General features: G+C 43.1%; 1 protein-coding gene across 4 annotated transcripts in view; it reads right to left on the reverse strand.

Moving 5' to 3' along the window:
* MBD1 (methyl-CpG binding domain protein 1) overlaps positions 1–22,030 on the reverse strand; it is a 72,557-nt gene extending 50,527 nt beyond the window's left edge. For all 4 annotated transcript variants that reach the window (XM_055003425.1, XM_055003424.1, XM_055003423.1 and 1 more), the window contains exon 1: positions 21,937–22,030. The gene's annotated coding sequence lies outside the window, so the exon portion shown is untranslated. The remainder of the gene's footprint in view (positions 1–21,936) is intronic.

Below are 22,030 nucleotides of genomic sequence, written 5' to 3' on the forward strand. Positions count from 1 at the left end.
TCAAACTGGGGTTTTTTTGAAGGGCAGAATGCTTCCGTTGGTGTCCTGGCCCTGCCTTCCGCCCTCTCCTTTAGTCCCCTGCTTCCCGACTGCTTGAACAGCAACCAATCATGTTTTTTTCCAAGAGTTTTTTAAAAATCAAATTGCAAGGTTGGTACCACTAAAAAGACAAGAACATCTGTTTGTAAGTTTCTTCAGCAATCAACTGAGGCAACTGATCAGTCCTCAAAACCCACAGCAGAATCAGAGCATTTTTCTAATGCAGAAATAAAATAGAGACACCACTTTGGTTCAACTCCGTTGAAGTGCAGAATTAAAGAACTGAAGCAGGATGAGGCCTGAACCGATTAATAAAGCGGATCCAATCCTCGCGAATACACAGAAAGCCTGGTGTTAAGTGCACCATGCGGAAGAGGCTGAAATAACCAAGGCTGAAACACGGAACTCAAAACTGATTAAATAAATTTCTAGACCCACTGCATGTTTGATCGAAACACTGCAACTAGTCAATCCTAATAATACTCAATGGCACCACTATTCAAGGGCCATATGGTCTTATTTATCAACACAGCCCTTTCCTGATCTGAAGTGAGGTAGAAATTTCCTTCAGCTGATAGGCGCACCTGTTCTGCCAGGGGCTGCCCTGCCTAAGCCATGGGGTCTTTAAAGGATTTGGAAGGTTAAGGAAATTCACAGAAGCAAGATATCTTTAAAACTTAAAAGCAGTTCTAATTAATCTTTCAGCAAAAAGCAGTTTAAACAAGGCCAAAAAGAATTTGAAATAAGTGAACCAAAGAAGCAGGAAAGTGTATAACCACGACGTAACAGTTGCTTACATCCCTTTCTGGGTCGCTGGCTAATTAATAGGAAACAGAGAGTGAGTATAAACGGGCACTTCTCACAGTGGAGGGTGGTGAGCAGTGGGGTGCCACAGGGGTCGGTATTGGGTCCAATGCTTTTTAACTTGTTTATTAATGATTTGGAATTGGGATTAAGCAGTGAAGTGGCTAAATTTGCAGATGACACGAAATTGTTCAGGGTGGTGAAAGCCAGAGAGGATTGTGAGGCACTCCAAAGGGATCTGTCGAGGCTAGAAGAGTGGGCATCCATGTGGCAAATGAGGTTCAATGTAGCCAAGTGCTAAGTAATGCACATTGGAACCAAAAATCCAAAATATAAATACAAGTTGATGGGGTCTGAACTGGCGGAGACTGACCAAGAGAGAGATCTTGGAGTCATGATAGATAACTCACTAAAAACATCAGCACAGTGTGCGACTGCCATAAAAAAAGCTAATGCTACGCTAGGGGTTATTAGGAAAGGGATTGAAAACAAATCAGCCGGTATCATAATGCCTCTGTATAAATCGATGGTGAGGCCTCATTTGGAGTACTGTGTACAGTTCTGGTCGCCACACCTTAAAAAAGATATCATAGCACTGGAAAAAGTACAGAGAAGGGCAACTAAAATGATTAAAGGGTTGGAACACTTTCCCTATGAGGAAAGATTGAGGCGCTTGGGGCTCTTTAGCCTGGAGAAAAGACGACTGAGGGGAGACATGATAGAGGTTTACAAGATAATGCACGGGTTAGAGAAGGTAGAGAAAGATGTGTTTTTCTCCCTTTCTCACAATACAAGAACTCGTGGGCACTCTATGAAATTATTGAGCAGTCGGGTTAGAACAGATAGAAGAAAATACTACTTTACACAAAGGGTGATAAACACATGGAATTCGTTGCCACAGGAGGTGGTGGCAGCTACAAGCATTGCCAGCTTCAAGAGGGGACTGGACAAATATATGGAGCAGAGGTCCATCAGTGGCTATTAGCCACAGGAGATAGATGGTATTCTCTTTGTGGGGAGGTGGTGCTCTGTTGTCTTGATGCTGGAAGGAAGGCAGTGGGAGGGCTTCTGGTGTCCTGGCCTCACTGACAGTCCTTTAGATGGCACTGGATTTCTAGCCACTGTGTGTGACAGAATGTTGGACTGGATGGGCCACTGGCCTGATCCAACATGGCTTTGCTTATGTTCTTATGTTCTTATGTTCCTACAACAACCCTTGTACTCCTGAACTGGTTCCCCAGAAGCTCCTAGTCCCCAAGGAAGCCCAACCTGCTACCACTTCTTCTTTTATCCTTCCTTCAGCCTGTCAGGTGCTACCTCCCAGAAGTAGCAACTTCTAGCAATCTGTCATGCCCCCTGGAGTTACTGACTGCCCCATTGCAACTCTCTTAACCCTTCATTGGAAGGCTACAAGAGGGAGGAATTCTGCAACTACTTGTAGATATGGGACTTAGGTACTAGCATGCTAGGAGCCAGACGACAGGTCACCCAGCAACACCATTCCCGATTGATTTGATTGACTGAACGAGTCAATTGCTAGCCCGCCCTCCCCACAAGCAGACTCAGGGTGGGTTACAACATCATAGTCACTTACAGATACATAGGCATATACAAAACAAAAGCAATAAATATGCCGTAAAATACAATATATATTGTCCGTCCACATTTGCATTGCAACCCCTGCTCAACCCCTCTTCAGGAGTATGAATACACTGTAATATGCTTCCCAAAAAAATCTCTCTCTTTCTTCCAAAGGGTAACCAACGCTGTTGTAGCAAAACTAAGCAGGAGTCTAGCATCTCCAAGAGTAATTTTTTAAAAAATGTAAGCCTGCTCGCCCAGGATCTGTATGAACTGTGGGTAAGCACTGCCATTCTGAAAGCTTTCTTGCAGCACAGGTGGCTGTTGCAGAGGCCTCCAAGGTCAGAGGCAAGGGCAAGCTACTAACTGAGCTTATCTGACGCCGCTGCAGTTCTCATGAAAAGTTGGTATGTGCTCAGGGTAATGCTCTGTGGGCTTGGCGTGATGGCTGAGCAACTTCACGCGGTATTGTGGAGCACTGATTGGTTGCTGAGATCTCCCCAGGGTGCCGGGCAATTGAGAATAAATTGGAAAAGTCCATTTTTGTGCTTTTGGCTTTTTAGACCCAATCTAGAGGTCTCTTACGGTCTTCCTCAGTTATGGATTACAACTTTGATTTGAGGCCTTGAACATAGGAACTTGGATGCTGGCTAAGAATGCCGTGTTATGCCTACAAGTTACCATCATGGCTTAGAATGGCAAAAGACACTGCCTGGTATGTATAGTTTTAGTTAGCTCTTTATCGTTTTATGTATCCTTTTGCATACTTTCCGAAGTATAACTTTTTAGCGCACATTTGTAACAAAGAAAATAACTTTTGTTACTCCTGTGGAGACTCAGCAGAGCTAACTCTCTGTTAATTATTTATTATTTATTTTATTCAATTTATACCCTGCCCTCCCCACAGATGGGCTCAGGGCGGCTGAGTCCCCAGCAAAATTGGAGGCTTATTTTCCCCAGTGTCTGAGCTAGGACTTATTGGAAAAAACAGTAGTGGTAGTATCTCCGCCGTTTTTGAGGTGTTCTTTCAGGATTCTGACTTTTATTCCCCAATTCTATGGAGCCCCCTGGACCAGTGAGATTGTTTTTTTACAGGAACAACATTTTATTCCAGTATAAGTTTTTGCAGACTACAGTCCCCTTCTTCAGATACAAAAAGCAGCTCCTCGCTAAGCAGAATCTTTTTATGAAGGAGGAAAAAACAGGAGGGTCAAGAAGCCATGAACCCCATAAGTCAAAAAAAGTCTGTGAAAAAGGAAACCACTCCCTGCATCGGAAGAAGTCCATGAAAGCTTAGGCAGGAATACAGTTTGATTATAGTCTTTAAGGTGCCACTGGATTCTTGAGGAGTCTTGTTTGTTTCTGCTTTGCCTTTCTTGAAACATAAAAACAAGAGCTGTTGGCTGAAAATGTTGAAATCCATGTTGGTACAGAGTTGTATTTTACTGGTTTTATTTGTTGTAATTTATCTATGATTGTAACCTGCCCTGAGCCTGCTTGCGGGGAGGGCGGGCTAAAAATCCAATCAATCCATCAATCAAAATGTGCTGATCTGTCACTTGCTCCTTTGCTAGTTAAAATTTAATTTCGCATATCACCTATATTTCATTGTGCCTCCTTAAAATATGAAAGTATAGAAGAGCTTTTGCTAAAGTATAGTTTGCCACTCGCAGTTGACTGCTGTTTATCAAAACCAACCCAAAAATGTTAGCATAGACATAATGACATATTTAATAAATGAATGACATTTATTAAAGACTGACAGCAAGAAGGGCCTTTACTGGCCTTTAGGTAGAATGCCATTGCAGTATCATGTGTATTTCCAAAACATTTGTAAATACACATAATATTTGTATATGGAGGGTCTTGCCCTCCATATACAACACTGTTGGCAAGAATTTTTAAAAGAAGGGAAAACAGCAGCTGTGTTAGCTGGTTACTCAGAGCAGAAGTGTTTGAATTGTTCCTTCATGTGTGTTATAACATGATACGGTCTTCCAGAGTTAAAACCAGTACTGAATCATTATAAAGAAAATGTTTTTTTATCCATGCGCTTGTGGCATTTCTAGCATTCCTGCACTCCCTTCCCCCGCTCCATTCGTATACTATTGCTGTTCTCTTTTGTTCCCTTGCTGCACTGATGTGCTGCCAGTATCTTATCAAGAGGCTCCGGCAAAGAGTCTGATAAACATTGAACTCTATGATAGAAAAGAGGCATTTGCCCTCAGACAGGAGGATGGGGAGTCTATTCTACTATTCTTTTTGTAAATAACAACCCCAAAAATGCTTACTTGTAGTCATTCAGAAGCAAACAGCAATCAACAGTGAGTGGCAAACTATACTTTATTGCTTAAGAGTTTTTCATTAATTGCTTACTGCTTAGACTTTTCCTTAATCAATCAGACTGTCTCCTGAATTTCAGTAAGACACCTGAAGTTAAAGTCACACAACACAAAAAGAAAACTACAGATGACACTTGAGAAATCGCTGGCTTCAACCTCCAGCTGGCGCCTTCCTGCTTTTTTCCAGGAGGGGAGTAGGGTTGCCGGTCCCCTCTGTCCTTCTGGTGGGAGGCGGGGGACCCGGCACCTACCTGCCCTGCTGTCCACTGCGTGTGCGCAAAGCATGTGTGTGCTCCCGGGCCTGCACGATGACATCACTTCCAGGAAGTGATATCGCGTGGGGCGAGGCCACCGCCTTGAGCGTTCCCGCGCTCTGGGGGGGGGCCTCTGGGGGGCCTGAATCAGGGTGCTGCATTGCATGGGAGCGCTCTTGCGCTCTGCAGCAGTCTGATCCAGCACAAGTCGGCCTGAAATCAGCTGCTGCAGAGCGCAAGAGCACTCCCATGCTCCTCAGGGGCCCATTCCGGACCAATTCGGCCCCCAGTCAGGCCCACAGGAGCATGCCCTGCCAGCTGGGAGCACACCCCCAGGAGGCCCGTGCCTCCCCCACCGGCCAGGTAAGCAGGGACGGGAGGTAGAGAGTGGGAACAGGGGATCCCTCACCCCCAGTGGGGGACTGGCAACCCTAGAGTGAAGTGAAGCAGGGGGGGCATGAGTGACCAATCCATCCAGGAGATTCTCTTGTCCGCCTGGCTTCTGTGAATGTCACTGCTTCAGTTGGGCTAAGTGGCAACAGTGTCCCTTGCTTCAGTTTGGGTGATTTCACATGTTTCTCTGTTTTGATATTGGTTCCCTCGAGTCACTTTGGTTCTGGGCGGATTTCATCTATTTCCATGCTTCAGTTTGGTTCTGTTTGGCTTCCTCTTGCATTTGGGAGTGTACCTTGATCAATGGCAGCCTTGCCCGTGTGTGTTTCTGTCTAACAGTCTGCTTGGAAATGTTTCCCTCTTTTTCAGGGGTCTATAAAATTGGAGCCTGAGGTCTAATCTACCTGAAACTTGGGGAGTCTTTAGAGGACAGCCAGGAGCAAGTGGACAGCCAGGATTTGCTGGAGTTTTCTTGAAAAATGACTCCCAGCCCCCCTCTCCAGGTAGTTTTCCCCATAAAGAATAATGACCAATAAATTCCTGGATTTTTTTTTTGAGGTCCTTGAAACTCAGGTACAGATTTCTGGGATTTTGTGTGTGTGTGTGGTGCACACTCCTAGGAAGGAGCACTTGAGCATACACCACGTCTGTTTTCTTTTTATTATTGAGCATCCATTAAGATTCATATAACCTTTCTTCTGTAGGAAACGAAGGACAGTCTGTGCTACAAAAAAAACTGTGAGAGAATGGGAAGGCACCATGAATCTGGACACACTCCACTGGAGCAAAGTTTCATCCAACTGCTTTTTATTTATTTAAGCTGTCAGTTCTTTGGGGCAGAACCTGCCTCCTGCTGCGTATCACAGCAATGCTCAATGCAAAAGAGTATCAGCTCCAGGCAAAACTGACCCAGGCAAGCAACATAATGAAAACAGGAAACACCAATAACGGAAAGCTGCGATACGTTTATAGCCGCAGGATTTAACAGAACATAAAGCCCAGGGCACGATCAAGGTCTCGTGGCCTCTTTTGCATGCTGCTTTCAAAAGACATCCAGCATCTTCTCAGAAGCTATGGCTACGCTGAAGGCTTGCAAAAATCCAATCCACCAAGGGAAGACACAGCAAATAAAAAAGGAGAAATTCTGTAACCTGTTGATCTTCTTTCCAATAATAGTAATAAGAGTTCTTGCATGGTCCAAGGTAAATGGCTGTTTAGACCAAGAGGAGTTAGCCGTGTTAGTCTGTAGTAGCAAAATCAAAAAGAGTCCAGTAGCACCTTTAAGACTAACCAATTTTATTTTATTGTAGCATAAGCTTTCGAGAATCAAGTTCTCTTCATCAGATGCCTGATCCGAACTGGTCAAATACAGAAGAGGAGGGGAGGGGAAAGAACAGGACATATATCACAAGAAGACAGAATGCAATTAGTGTGAAGGCAATCAAAACATTCCTTTGCTTGTAAATGTAAACATCTCCTTTTGGTGTGGAGTCAGTTTGCCGCAGTGAAGGTATACAATTCCTATGTAGTATAAGCCCTCGATAACCACAGCTCTCCCTGCCAGCTGCATCTGACAAAGAGAACTGTGGTCCCCGAAAGCCCACAGGCACTCAGGCTGAGATAATTGACAAACAAAGCCCACACCAGGCGTCTCTGGGCTCCCCCAGACCACGCCTCTGTAAAGGAAATCTGTTACCTGTGATAATGTGATAACCATTCATAGTCTCTATTCAGTCCCAGCTTGACAGAGTCAAATTTGCATATGAATTCCAATTCAGCAGCCTCCCGTTGGATTTTGTTTTTGAAGGGTTTCTGTTGAACCACAGCGACTTTTAAGTCTTTGGTGGAATGTCCTGGTAGATTGAAGTGTTCTCCCACTGGTTTTTGGACGTTTCCATTTCTAATGTCAGATTTGTGTCCATTTATTCTTTTGCGTAGAGGTTGGCTGGTTTGTCCAATGTACAGAGCAGAAGGACATTGTTGGCACATGAGGGCATATATCAGATTGGAGGATGAGCAGCTGTAAGAGCCAGAGACAGTGTAGTTGATGCCATTGGGTCCTGTAATTGTATTCCCTGGGTAGATATAGGGGCAGAGCTGGCATCTGGGTCTGTTGCAGGGCCTGGTACCTGTGCTGGTGGCCCTGCTGGCCGATTCATGATTGTAAGTGAGAAGTCGTTTAAGATTGGGGGGCTGTCTGTAGGCAAGGAAAGGTCTTCCACCCAGGACTTCTGAGAGAGAGGTATCATTTTCCAGGATGGGTTGTAGCTCCCTGATGATACGTTGGATGGGTTTGAGCTGGGAGCTATAGGTGACAACCAGTGGTGTTCTGTTGTTAGTTCCTTTAGGTATGTCCTGGTTTAGACCAAGACTTCCCAAAGCTGGCCCCTACGCTGACATTAGTTGGTGAGAAGTGAACAATGCTATTGGAAGCGGTGGCAGCACAGTTAGGAGACTGGAGGGTTTGCATTTGTCAAAAATACAAGGTACCACGGAACTTTCCAAGCCCTGCTCAAGACACAAGACTTGTACTTTTCAACGTAGCCAAGAAGCTATACTTAATCAAGATCGAACGCAACACAAGACATGTTTTACAACCTGTTCTCAGATGTAAGACTCAGACCTGCAGCCGCCTAGAATCTTCTCTTCCCAGCAAGGCTCTGCCTCCTATATAACCCAGTCCCTTGTACTGTGGTGCCATACTTCTCCCCGAAGGCCAAAGCTATCTCCAACTAAACCACCTCCACAAAAAAAAAAAGTTATTTTGATTCATTTGAGAACATTTTACCCTGCTTCTCCAAAGTGGAAGCGGCTGGCACAGACACTTAAAGCCTATTTTATTGTAAACCAATTTACTGTTTGCAATAAAACAACCACACCGTTGTTAAGGAAACGATCGACAATACAATTAAAACAAACTCTTACCATCAGCAGAGAGTCCCCAGTGCCTTTGTTTTTCACATCAAATGCTCTCCTGAACACTGCTGTTTTGCAAACCCTTTGAAAAAAACAACAAGGGAGGGGGCTGCATGCATTCCCTCCTGCAAGCCGTTCTGGAGCATGGGTGCATGGGTGTTAAAAAAAAGCACATCTTCACAGAGGACACCCAAATTTGGTGCACAGATCCAACTGCCAACGTAAGTCTGTGAGCTAATTCCAACTGGGTGAGAAGGCACGTTGAGGAAGAGGTGATTTCAAGTCCTGAAAGAAGAGGCAACCCTAAAATGTGCACTTCTTAAAAGGTTGCTAGATTTAACAACTTTCATCACAGTTCTTTTTTTAAAAAAACTATATAGGCACAGGCCAAATTAGCATATTCAACTCCTTTCATAATTCCTAGGTAGTTCTAGCGTCTGTATCACTCACTGTATGCCTCCTCGCCCATCAGTTCCTTATAGGGCTGCCAGCTTCCAGGTGGGTATATAATAAGAGTCACAATACTCAATTCCACAAAACTCATTTACAATAGAAAACAGGCTGGTACAACAAGTCAACGCTAAATAGCAAAAAACTTCAAACCTCTATAACTATCCCAACCATAGCAAGGAATTTTCACTTCATTTAAAATGCTAGTGCCAGTGAGTCCATTCATACATAAATTTCAAAAAACACACTGCTACGGTTGGGATATGCTCTTTACTAAATATATATATATATATACATCGCATTAAATATTTAGGACAATTGGCTGCTTGTAGTTAGCTTTCAGTGTTCTGTTAATCATAAACTTCCAACCTTGCCGTGAGGACTGCACCTCACCCATTCCTCTGGTAGCGGCTGTTTCAAGCCGGGAACCGCCTGCCAACCACACCTCCACCCCAGGCAACAGCCTTGGCTACTTTCCTGAAACACACGGCAGATGCAACGTAAGGGAACTGTGCTCAGAAGAGCCACAGGGAGCTCCCAAACCCCTGGGTATCACTGGTCTAGGTATGTAGCCAGTTTGGAGTAGTGGTTAAGAGCAGCAGGACTCTAATCTGGAGAGCCAGGTTTAATTCCCCACTCTTCCACTTGAAGCCATCTGGGTGACCTTGGGCTAGTCAGCTTTCTCAGCCCTACCCACCTCACAAGGTGTTTTGTTGTGGGGATAATAATGGCATACTTTGTAAACCGCTCTGAGTGGGCATTCAGTTGTCCTGAAGGGCGGTATATAAATCGAAAGTTATTAGTAAGCTGCACAGTTCAGTCCCTTTGTCTAGGCAGAATGTACTAGCATGGACCCACTCCATCCACTGAACTACTACTTCCTCCCCATAGTGAGATACTACCTCTTTTAAATGCTGATCTTAGTGAGGTTTTGCATGATTTCAGAATTACCTAAATATGAGCATACCACGAGACACTTTAATGCATTCCCTGAAGAGCTTTTTGCCAGTCTTTCTTATGGGCGATGCCCAAGAGATTACTCCAAGGTACAAGACGATGCAGCTTTCTTCCAAGTAGCACTGCATCATACACTAACTTCTGTGTCCACTTATTTAGGGACCCATTCACTCTGCCAAATACACACAATGGCGCTTTCTTTACCAGATTATACTTCCAGCAGCATGCCACAGGAGTTTGCACTATATGTGATCTCTAATTTCCAACAAAGGATTAGAAGGGCTAATCTCTTTTACACAAATTAATATATGAGGTAGTACCATAACAGCGGCAACTAACTGGTTGTGTGATGCTTTTCTAGAACTGGCTGTTTGGTCCAAGAGCTATTTGGTCAATTGACAGGGCATTTCCAGTTTCTAACAAATTTTGCTCTGTGCTTCTCTTCTTCTTTATTTCCAGTTAAACTATGAGAATTGCTAAATTTAACTCTGGAATGACATAATGAGCCATTTGTTCCAGATTCCAGTTCCCCCACTTCCCCCCCCCCACCACGTTACTAACATACACGCACATTATGAAGGAAACACAAGGGATATATTCATACATATTTATTTATTTATTTAAAACATTCATTTTCTGCCTTTCTACACAAACCTGGCCCACAAGGCAGAGAACATTAAAAACATTTTTTTAAAAATTAAATAAATAAATGGCATCAAAAATTTTGGCATACCGTTTTACGAACGTCTCTACTCATTACATTGGTAAGCCACCATGGTTGGGTACACATTACATACTCCCATCAGCATTGCTTTTCTGCAGTGTTTTACCAATGCATACCAGTTTTAAGTCGAATTGTCTCTGTACACACAATTCAGCGTCATATTTCTTTATTAGGCTACAGGCAGTTGTCAGAGGAAGTGAATCGGCTCAGTGCCCAAAGAGGGAGGACAGAGTTGAGACATTTCTGAGCATACAAGAGACTTTGGTTCACAAAACAGATGCTCTGGTTATTTTTTAAACCACGATTCTTTCAGATTAGCAGTCAGCTTCTCATAGGAGAACAGTGATGGGGGTGGAAAATTTTCAGAAATAGAACATTTTTCGAAGTGTTTTTTCTGCAATAAGTATTTCCTATGCAAATCAATCCTGTTTGATGGGCCAAATATGTGATATTATTATTTTATTTTTTATTATTTTATCATATTTACATTCCGCCCTCCCCGCGAGCAGGCTCAGGGCGGATGAAGATGGGCAAACCCCAGTGTTTGTACAAAGCCCAGCCTTGTACATGGGGTGCTTGTTTTGTTCAGCCAACGTTATTTAAATCTGAATTGGAAAGTTTTCACTGAGAAATCCAGGGTTTTATCACTGCAGTGATTGGGACGTTTCATGCGCTTGCCTACTCACTTGTATGAAGACACAATGCGCCCAAACGGCTGATTTTCACAATGGGCACTAAAGAAGCAGAAGCAAAAAATAACAATTCCCTGAAAATGCTTCCTGTATGAAGAGGAAAAACAAATTGTCTAATACTGTTTATGACCTGCTGCAACCTGCTATTAGCTGCCTTGAGTCCAAGGAAATTAAGGTGGAATATAAATAAACAGATTGTCATCATACTGCAGGTGATCAGGACGTTAGGAGAGGCTTGGAGGAGAAAGTACCATCATTGCTCTGTGTTAAGTTCTGCTTACTGCAGATAGAAAAGTAATGTCCCCTGTGATCTAACTTGCATTAAGACATGATATGCCCCAACCACTGATCTTCATCACAGGAGAAATTCCAAATAAAACTCTGAAGAAGGGAGCTTTGACCATTGAAAGCTCATACCCTGAAAATTTTGTCCGTCTCTATGTTGACACTGGACTCAAACCCTGTTGTCCTACTGAAGACCAACATGGCTACCCACCTGAAAATAAAACCCATGTTATTCTACATGTTCTTTTATAGCCCAAAAGGATGCTGTGACTGACAAGACTGCCAGAATGAAAGTCAAAGAAATTATTCCCTTGTTTCTAATGTGTCTTGGGGGTTATGTGACAAAAGAAAAATCAATGGGGTAGGGCTGTTGCTCTGTGGTAAAGGGGCAGCTGCTTGGCATGCAGAAGACCCCAAAATCATTCCCTGGCATTTCCTATTTAAAAAGAATGAGGCTGTCGATGATATCAAAGATCTTTCCAAGAGCCTAGAAAGCTGCAGCTCTTCAGAATATACAAGAGTGAGCTTGATAGGTCAATGGCCAGCTGACCCTTCTTGTTTTAACCTTGTTAACTACTGCTCCATAATAACCCTCCTGCCTCCCATTTCGTGTAAGTGAAAAAATCACAACCACAAACAAGGGCTGTGAGACAACATCGGGCAGTGTTCTCTGTATAAGTTAGAAGTTAAGTGTCCATGTTTTGTGTGATCGTTATAATAAAGTACTAAGCCAGTTGCAAAGATCACACAGTCCCTGATTCCTAGTATCAAGACCCTGGAATACAGTGTGGTCTACTGAGAATTTTTCCATGCAGTTTTTTCTACAAAGAAATTCAAGGCTTTCTTAAGTTCAAAAAGGAGCCATATATCCAGTTTTAAAAGTATGCATTCAGATTTCAACTTAAACGGGTTACCTTTTTAAAGACATTCATAACAAAAAAATTCTGGATTTGTTGTTTGTTTAACTTTTAAAATCAGACATGTTTAAAAAAATGAGATCGATCACTTATCATTTTGATCTAGACGAAGGGGAAACACTGCTTGCAGGCTGTTATTAATGCATGAAACAGAACATGGTAACTACAACTCACTCTCACATGCATAGCTCGAGACACGTGAACACAAGAAAATGCCTTACCCTGAGTCGACCCATGGTCTATTTAGTTCAGTACTTTCTACTCTGACCGGCAGTGACTCTCCAGGTTCTCAGGAAGAGATTTTGCACATCACTTACTATGTGATTCTTTTAACTGGAGATTCCCGGGCTAAGCAGATGCTCCAGTATTGAACCACAGACCCTCCCTGCAATGGGAGTAATCCAAGCTCTACTTTATCATCTGCCCTTCCAAAAGGAAGATGACTTTTTTTACCTTTCTCAGCTTTGTGAAAAAAGGGAGGAGGGTCGTCTTCCGTTCTGGCATACCCAATCTACAAAGTGGTGCTATGCAGAGAGGGTGGGGAGAGGGGGGTAATGTGAAAGGTGATTTACTGCATAGGCCGACAGCATCAGAGAAAACATGCTAAAATAATTCACCAGCAGAGAAGAGTGCCGCTGAAAGTCACTTAGCTTTGAGTTGGAAGGGGAGAGAGGAGGAGTCAGGTGCTTTTGAAACAGTTCTTTTCCTGGCAAATCAACAGCAACAATGGGAGGGGATTTGGACTGGGAGTGGACTAGTACTGATCCATGTTTCTGGTTCAGAATTTCACTCCGCACTGGAGTTTGCTTCTTCCCTTGTGCTTCAGAAAGGAAATGCCTAAAAGTTCAGCTGTTCCCTGCTCCCTCCCCCACAAAAGTATCAGAAGTTCACAGGTTTTACAGCAATTTAGTAAAATATTTGCTACAGCCGAGGATATCTTAGATATGGAAGGATAAAGATGTCCCCACTAGACTGGCGCTATAACAGCCTCTCGGGAAAATGTGGCTTCTTAGCTTATAAAAAGCATTGTGACAGCAGGAAGCAGTTTTACAGAGCATTGCCAAGGAGAGTTGCACCCTTGTAAGCCCACCAGTTTCAACAGACTTAGAAGGGTGGTAATTCTGTTTAGGATTGTACTGCTATTTGGTCAGATTTTTATCTCTGGCTCTGGAAGGGGTGTACTAAAAAGCCAGTATCTCATATTTAAAAATTTGAAACAGCCTAATCCAATACTATTTATGAAGTGCTACAATTCAAAGAGGTGAAAAAAGTAACAGTAACTATTTTCCTCCCTAGCCTATATATACTGATTACTATGCAATAAAAAACTTTGTTCAAACTGCTACCTTTTTTAGGAGGGGTTGTTTTAAATTCAGGGTCATCTGCTTTTATGTATTAGCTTTTTAAGGGGGCTGTCTTCCTTTTGAAGAAATACGGTGCTGTAGACACGTCAGTTTCATATAAAACGCCACTCTGGAAGTCTGAAACAGACCCTGTTTTCTGACATTACCACTTCATTTCACTACTGCATGCATATCTGGTTGCCCCTTTGGGCAGCAAGCCAAAAAACTTCCTGTCTCAATATAGTCCGCATTCATAAACGAAAACTCTAGGGCGTAACTGTCACATTCCAGACATTAAGAAACCGAAACTGGCAAAGATATATAGTGAGGTCAATTTTTTAGGGAGCAGTGTGTGCATCAACAAAGGCTACAGATGAAGCAAGCTCATTTTGCAAAATTTTATTTTACTTCATTTATACTCTGCCTTTCTCTCCAATGGGAACCCAAAGCCGCCTACATCATTCTCCTCTCTTCCATTTTTCCTGACGACGAACCCTGTCGGGTAGGTGACGACTGGCTGGAGGTCACCCAATGGGCTTCCATGGCAGAGCAAGGAATCTGAGTGGCCCAGATCCTAGTCCGTCACTCCAGTCGCTACACTACACCGGCTCTCTACCTGAGCTAAGGAGGGCGCAGATAGCCAAAAGAGAGGGCAGGGAGCAATAAGGGGGGCTGTTCAACAAAGGAAGCAAAGAGAAGCAAACGGTCCGTGTCCTTTTTCTCCAACAGTGAATCTGAAGAGGATAGGCATAAAGGAAATGGACCATTTGTTTCCCTGTAGCTTTCACGTGACACATCTGAAGATGTGGTGTGAATACAACCACCACTTAACGTATCAGAAGCAGATGACAAGAAACAACCTCGCCTTCCTTGCTGGTGGACACCAAAATGGCTATAACAACAACAACACTTAAATATTGCTCTTCTAGATAGATTAGTGCTCCACTCAGAGTGGTGAACAAAGTCATCGTTGTTATTATTCCTACAATACAGTTGGGGCTGAAGTGTGGCTTACTGAAGGCTACCTGCTGAACTCATAGCAGTAGTGGGATTCAAACCAGCAGAGTGCTGACTCGCAGCCCAACCGCTTAGCCACTACGCTACAGCAGCTCCTCTCCTCCATTTTATCCCCACAGCCAGGTTAGGCTGTGTGTGTGACTGGCCCAAGGTCACCTAGTAAGCTTCTTAACCTAGGTCTCCCAGTTCCTACCCCAACACTCTAAGCAAATCATCACAAATTTCAGCTGGGTTTGATAAGTCAACTATTATTTCTAGAAGGCAGTGAAATGAAGTTCTCCTATTTGCTGCTCTGAAGAGGCAACATGTACCCTCTGCCTGGCAAGGATTTTTCTTTCAAAGAAAGAGCAGGAGCAATGCACAAACATACATGACAGTCCTAAATCTCCAACCGGTGACTCTGATGATAGTTCCTAAGACATTAAGAAGTCAGTTGCCATTTTGAAAGTGACAGTCCCTCACTTCCAACAGACTTTTAAATGCTTTGCAGTAGAGTACCTTGGTGGTTTTTCCCTGCTGTCAATCAGAATTAGATTTCTGGTCAGCACTGCTTACCCTGGCAACTTTTATTAGTCAGCCCCTGGTAATAAGCAGGTATGCAATGAACAAAGCAATTTAATTACCATGGTTTCACCATAATAATTCCAGAGGGGTTGCTGAGTTGCCTGTTGCAGCACAAATACTAACAAAATTTTATGCTTACATATGTTTCTGTGAACTAGAGCCCGCTTCAGATACAATGAGCAAATCCTCCTGAGACAGATGTTTGAAGTGGGAGATATGAGAAAAGACAAGAAGGGTCAAGAGGTCATTAAACAGCAAGGTGAAATGTAATTTAGTACAATTTAAACCTAATTAAAAGTATATTCACAAGTTATGCTAAACCACTTGATACCGGTAAGCAATGGAGAGTCCCAAGTTTTGAAGGAGTGTTAAAACTGAGATAAGCCCCTGTACTAACAGGGTGTGTGAGCGAAACCCCTTAACTAATCCCACTGCAGCAGCATGTATATGGAGACAAAAGCTGGCATCTTGGGGTGTTGCGGGGTCTGGTTTGAGTCTGTTAGACAGCCTATTAGCACTAGGAAGTTGTTTTAGATTGGAGGGAAGTCTGTAAGCAAGGAAAAGACTATATGAACGAAGAACAGTTAGCCGGGATGGCCTGTAGATCACTGGTGTATTGGACTGCTCTCAGCTGGGAGCTGTTAAGTGACAGCTAGTGACGTTCTGTTATCTCTTTCAGGCATATCTTGTAGTAGGCCACTTCTGTGTACCAGCCTACTGGGAACAAAAAAAAAATCCTTAAGTACTGGCACTCAAGTATCAGCTTTGCCAGAATCCAAGCCTAATGCCCAAGAAGCCTCGCCGGCTTTAATTCTTCAGAGGTTAATGCCACCCAATCCACATCCTGCACTCATCTCTTGCGCCACCCCCATACCAACTACAATGGGGTCTCGTAATTGTGATGCGCATGCTGACTCCTCCGTGAAATGTCTGGACGGAGATCAGAGCCGTTGCAACATTTCACTCTTTTACCAAGACAGCCAAAAGCCAAACAGAATGACACAGTGCCCGAGACAGGCAGAGCACAAGAACATGCCCCAGCAATATAGGAGCCAGTAAGAGCAGCGCTCTGAACCAGCCAGAAGGAGCTATGAACTGGGAAAGGGGGGGGGGCTTAGAGCAGAACCACAAGTGACAAAAGGCACAGGTTGGACCCTTGTCAGCTTCCCTCAAGTTTTGATGGGAAATGTAGGCCGCTTGGCGGAATGTTGGACAAGTGACAGTTGAAAAGTCCATTAGACAGCAGTCGGAGAGCCAAGCTGCAAGACCAGGATGCCTACATTTCCCATCAAAACTTGAGGGAAGCAGACAAGTGTCCATTCTGTGCCTTTTGTCACTTGTGGTTCTGCTCTTAGTCAATTAAGTCTGGAGTTAAGAGTCCGGAGGTTTGTGAGTGAGAAAGAAGGGTTGTTTTCCCATGACTGTTGAGTTTAATTTGTCAGAGATTTAAGTCTCCTTGGCTGGGTAACTGATGAATGTCAACAAGGTTTGCTGGTTCTAGTATGTTTCCGCCAAATTAGCCTCTCTCCTGGTCTCCTCTATGTCTGTAGGGGGTATTGACCATCTACCCCCATACATGAGCGGCCATGCATGGTTAAGCTGCACCTCCACCTCCGTCAAAGAGAGAGAGCCAGTTTGGTGTAGTGGTTAAGAGTGCGGGACTCTAATCTGGAGAGCCGGGTTTGGTTCCCCACTCCTCCACTTGAAGCCAGCTGGGTGAACTTGGGCTACTCACAGTCCTCTGGAGCTCTCTCAGCCCCATCCACCTCACAGGGTGTTTTGTTGTGGGGATAACAGTAGCATACTTTGTAAACTGCTCTGAGTGGGCATTAAATTGTCCTGAAGGGCAGTATATAAATCGAATATTATTATTATCGGATGTTTTTATACGGCGAGCAGGTGTTTTATTAGAAAGCTGTGTTAATTGATTATGATTTTATCTTGTATATTTTATCTTCTGTTGTGACCCGCCCTGAGCCCGCTTGCAGGGAGGGCGGGATATAAATAGAATAAATAAATAAGAAATAAATATGTAACTCAGCTACTGCTCCAGAGCGCTGACTTACACATCTGCCTGAGAAGGTTTTCCTTATGCATCTACTATGCACCACAAACCACCCTCTCAGCCTTTATCCCTTGCTGGGGTCCAGAAGGGGAGGTTTGGCTCTTAAGAAATTATGACTGAGGGTTAAAATCTGCTAGTTCAGCAAAGAGCTTTCAAACAAAATGGGTCTTTCATAACTAAGTAAAAATCCCAACACAGATGAAGTGTAATGGACTGTTTATCCACGGCTCATTAAAGCTTCTAACTGGTCAGACAAAAGATTTTATCTTAAATTCTGAGCAGCTTTAATTCTTTGAAGTGAGATCTGAAAATAGCTTTCACTCCTTTAGAGAAACTGTTTGTCAGTACAAAAAAATGTATACTTTCCCCGCCAAGACACAAAGAATCCTCTTAAGAGTTCTAACTTAGTTAGTTATTTTGTTAAAATAAACTCTAGTCTTTTTAAAGGGTTGCCACTAAAATTTTATTTTTCATTTCCCTGACCAATATTTATCAATTTCCCTGACCACCATTCAAATATAACCACAAGGTATATAACCACAAGGTAAAAAATGAATAGGTCGTGTCGCATTAACGCAAGGCTTAATGAAATGTTCCACTCTACAACTACACAAGTCTCAACTGAAAACATATTTGCCAAAGTAAGAGATTTAATATCAGCTTCTTTCAACATTAACTGCAGCAACATCTGTTTTGCAATTGCACCCAAAATTACACCAAGATACAAACTTCAATTCAAGTAAACTCTGAATGCTAATGAAGCAAGATCTCAGAAGATAAATGCTTATTAATAGAAAACCTATGAAGATGGAACAAATAAAGGCAATAAGAATTAAGTTTCCTAACATTTCTTAATTAACTGAACTCTAAGTATAAATCCATTGGACTTACTGTGAAATGTATTAAGGTTCCTACATCACACATTACAAAGGTAAGTTTCTTAACCTAGATCTTCATGAGATTTCTTTCAGACAAAACTCTGATCTGCTATCTGGGTTAGCACTTTTTACGTGTTATCTTATGCAAAAAATCTAATATCTTTACATGTGATAGCACAGATACATTATGATTGGTTTAAGAGTTAATTATTCATTTTTTCAACCATGTGACACTCTAATTAGCCAAAAAGTGACACTCTATCCAGCTGCGAGATAAAAGATATAAATCGGTAAAGATGACAGGAAAAGTTAAGAGAGCAGATCATAACTGGTCCGTTCTACGATTAGAGAACATTTATCCGATACTGTCCACTATTTTTAATTAGATGTCAAAGAGGAAAGAGCACCTGTGTAGTTACACAATATGCAAGAAACAAAATTACAGTAAAGTTCATACAGAGTTCATATAAAGTTCAATAGAATACATGTGTATCACTAAGTATAACATAGATCCAGGGGAGTTAGCCGTGTTAGTCTGCAGTAGCAAAACAGAAAAGAGTCCAGTAGCACCTTTAAGACTACCCAACTTTACTGTAGCATAAGCTTTCGAGAACCACATGCATTTGACGAAGAGAACTGTGGTTCTCCAAAGCTTATGCTACAGTAAAGTTGGTTAGTCTTAAAGGTGCTACTGGACTCTTTACTAAGTATAACATGCTCTAATCCATAATTCTGTGACAGAAGCATAGATAAGATAATCAGAACACAGCAAGATATATCATAGACCACTAGAAAGTAATCAAAGGTGAACAACTAGCTAACCTCTGCTTACAAAGTGAGACCTCAGCAGTCTAGTCCCAGAAACTGACACAAGAGCAGGAAACCTAACATCCCACAACTTTAAGCTAATTGCCAATTTTTACTCAGTGGTGTATTTCTTTCTAAATAATCGTTGGTCCTGTTCAGTTTCATGTCTGTTTCATCTTTGGTAGGAATCCAGCACTCCATCTTGAATTTTATATTCTTGTCCTGGCCATATAAGATTTATAACCAAAGGAATTACAACTCCTATTACGATACATTGCCCTGACTCATGCTGTTCTGGGGCAGAATTCTAAGGAATTCACTCTGTGTCATTTTCAATTTCATCTCAGCATTCAACATGCTAGGGAACATATGTTTAATTCTTGTTCAGTTTACCTCATTAGCCATCAGTTACCAATCCAGGCTTCAGCAGGTTTATATGGATTCTACCCTTCTGAACCTTTTAAAATGCCTGCTAGAAAACCTATGAAGTGGAGTAGGTGGGAAGTTGTGTGACAACAAAAAATCCTATGAAGTGGTGTCTGATCCCTGGGAATTCTGTCACAGTAACATATTTAAAGTCTTTTAACACATGAAATCCAGTGCTGTCGGGTACAGCCAGGCAGCTTCAGAAACAGTAAAGAACAGCTACAGCACCATTATCTCCCACAGGTGCTGCAAAAGTCTTATCTAAGAATACCTTAATCAGTAGCAATGAAAATTAAACAGCTCTCCTTCAGTTATCACCACCCAGCATCCCAACCCAGCGGCTGCAAAGATTAAAAAGAAAGTAAATGCCTTCTTTCCTTCTAAGAAGCCAGTGTCTGATTCACATGTGGATGTTTATTGCTTGACAACTTCTAACGACCCTTTGCATGAGAAAGCAGCCATCTAAGAAATAACGCCAGAGGCAGAAATTTCACTTCCTCATAAGCAGTGCTTTTCAGGGGAATTATTTCAGGTGTCAGGCATGAGTGCTGCATTCCCACATGCACAGACATTACTCTGTCCTTAATTACTGTTTTCACAACCAAAGTCATAATCAGTGAGCCATCACCCTCAGAAGAGAAACCTAGCGTCTACTGCAAGAGTTAAAACATAATTTTAACTACAGCCACTAAAAACTTTGCCAAACAAAGTTACTCGAGTTTTACACATTACTTGTGTTTTCAACATTACATTACAATTCATTTTACAATACAATTTAGTCACAGCTAAATATGCAAACCAGCGACCTGGGATGAACAGCTATTGAATTTGTAGCCAAACAAAGCTATACTCGTAACAGCAGATTCATACACAACAAGCCATTATTTGGCGCAAAATTACACGCATGAAAACCAGACTAGGCTAGAAATAAACTAAAAATGAGAGCGATACACCCAGGACACCCACAAAAGTTGTCACTTTCCCAGTTATCACTGTGCTTGTTTTAAGAACAGCCTAGACAATTTCAATACACATAATACGTAGCAAAAGTTAAATGCAAAGTCCATCATATTCTGCTGCAGAAAACTGCAACTCTCAGCTTCTACAGCGTTTCTCAAATGACGACACTTATCGCCACATATGCTCCACCCAAATCAGAGGCATGTTCCATTCTTGCACACAAACTCTTTAATCCTACCTGGAAGGAGCTAAATAGGAGACTCAGCAAAACACAACAGCGAGGTGGGACAGGGTTTCTCAGTGGATTAACTAATTCCATTGCATCCCCTCAAGTGAGGTTGAACGGACACTCCAATGCACAGGTAGTTTCAGATAGGTAGGTGTGCTGGTTTGCATAAAAACAGCAGGATTTGAGTCCTTTGGCACCTTAGAGACCAACAAGATTGGTAATGGACAAAGGAAGCTTTGACTCTTAAAAGCTTATACCCTCAAAAAATCTCGTTGGTCTCTAAGGTACCACTGGACTCAAATACTGCTGTCCAACGACACACAATGCAGAGCCGTGGCACAGCCACAAACTCTCCCGTCAGAAGAGACAGACAACTAGAAGGAAGAAAGATCACAACAGGGAATCATACAGAGACACAGCAGGGAAACTCAGGGGGTGAGGAAAGTGGTTCAGACAGAGGGCTACCAGCTGAACTCTCAAGCCCTGCAAGCACACCACAAAACGCAGAACTGCAGACCTCAAGTGTATGAGGGTTGCCAACCTCCAGGCAAAGTTAAGAGCCATAAACGTCACACTATGTTGCCTTACATATCCATTGCTTTAAATATAGAAGAGTCCAGTAGCACCTTTAAGACTAACCAACTTTACTGTAGCATAAGCTTTCGAGAATCACAGTCGTCAGATGCATAGGAGCACATATTAAAAACCCTGTATTAAATATGTGCTCCTATGAGCTACCTGTGCTTCATGCTGTCTAATGTCAGCCCTAGAATTGCTTATGTTCTGTTTCAGCATCTCTTCAACTCTGTATCGGATTCTTACTAACGCTGTTATGTCTTAGTCAACTTGTGTTTATTTATTAAACCTATGGCATGGTTTATGGAGCTGTCCTTGATACTGACTGTATTAATCTCACACTGAATGGCGGGCCATAAATGACATAAATAAATAAATAAAATAAAACTGCCCCTTTCTTCCAGACGACAGTTCCTGGAGAAAATGATTGCTTCGGAGGCGGCACTCTACGGCATGACAAACGCTTCCCTCCCCACACCCCCCGACCCTCAAGGAATTCCCCAGCCCAGAGTTGGCAGCCCGGCCAGTTTCCCACCACCACCACGTTGCGAGAGCGCAGCAACTGCCACGGCCTCCCTCACACACAACCGCGTCGGGGCCCTCCGCCGAAGCTGCCACACCTCCTCGGGCTCTGCGCCCTGCCCACTCCACGTACACCCCGGCCGGAGGGGCTGCGGGCGCCTTCCCCGCCCGCCTCCGCCCCGCAGCCGCCCTTACCTGTCTCCCCGCGGGCTCAGGCCGCTGCGCAGAGGCCGCCCGTCCAGTCGCGAGCGGGCGCCGACTCCCCTTCCCCGCCTCAGCGCCCAGAGAC

This window comes from Eublepharis macularius, chromosome 19 (assembly GCF_028583425.1).
Source record: "Eublepharis macularius isolate TG4126 chromosome 19, MPM_Emac_v1.0, whole genome shotgun sequence".
In the NCBI taxonomy this organism is placed as follows: Eukaryota; Metazoa; Chordata; class Lepidosauria; order Squamata; family Eublepharidae; genus Eublepharis; species Eublepharis macularius.